The following is a 961-nucleotide window of genomic DNA, read 5'->3' as shown; positions in this document are numbered from 1 at the left end:
GCCTTCAATCTTTCCCAGCATCAGGGTCTTTTCTAATGAATCAGCTCTTTGCATCAGGTGGCCAAAGTATTGACGCTTCAGCATCAGTCCTTCCAATGAATATTCAGGACTGATTTCCTTCAGGATGGACTGGTTGGATCTCCCTGCAGTCCAAGAGACTTCTCAAGAGTCTTCTCCAACACCACAGTTCCAAAGCATCAATGCTTTGGTAGCCGTTCCCTTCTCCAGGGGATCTTCCCAACCCAGGGATAGAACCCGGGTCTCCCACATTGCAGGCAGATGCTTGACCATCTGAGCCACCGGGGAAGCTGAAGCTTTATGATGTATATTGTACATGCATATATATATCTACGCCATAATTAAAGCTCATGGGTGTTACAATAACCAAACTCCCAACAAATGAGCCAGCCATGCGTCTGCTGCTTTGTCCTGAAACACTCTTCTGGCCTGAGCCATCAAATGAGCCTTGGACGGACCCTTCCGTCCACTGGAAGAGCTGTCTTCTGTTGAGACGACCTCAGGGCTGTTAGAGGAGACTCCACGAGATGGCAGTGATCAGCCAGCCAGCAGGCAGAGCATAAGCGCAAGAGGAGCTGTCACCTACTGCCTGACGTGCGGGACGGGATAGTTCTGCACACACACCCAGCACCCGCTCAGTGCCCAGGAGGTGCATCTGCTCTAGACCTTGCCATTGCAGCCGGCCCCACCCCATCCAGGCGGTTTCGCTGAAAGCTGAGTTCCCTAGGCATGTTTCTCTTGCTGTGTCCTCCGGAAAAAGGTCCCTTCCGGGTTCCATGGCTGATCTACAGAAAACCACCGACTTCCTCCCCCAAGTTCCCCAGCGTCCCCTGTCATCTAGCGGGAGCCAGACTCTGCAACCACCACACTCATGAGCCCAGAGACAGTAGCTCGAAGGGTTCAGTAACTGGATGAGGACATCAGATCACCAGTCACCCCCGGG

The 961-nt window shown here is 53.1% G+C and overlaps 1 protein-coding gene across 1 annotated transcript in view; it reads right to left on the bottom strand.

The window, feature by feature from the left end:
• SHROOM2 (shroom family member 2) overlaps positions 1-961 on the bottom strand; it is a 97,411-nt gene that overhangs the window by 24,680 nt on the left and 71,770 nt on the right. The gene's annotated exons all lie outside the window — the stretch shown is intronic.

This window comes from Bison bison, unplaced genomic scaffold (assembly GCF_000754665.1).
Source record: "Bison bison bison isolate TAMUID 2011002044 unplaced genomic scaffold, Bison_UMD1.0 scf7180017864512, whole genome shotgun sequence".
Taxonomy (NCBI): domain Eukaryota; kingdom Metazoa; phylum Chordata; class Mammalia; order Artiodactyla; family Bovidae; genus Bison; species Bison bison.
The sequence above is the reverse complement of the archived record's forward strand: the minus strand, read 5'-3'. Positions and strand labels throughout refer to the sequence as shown.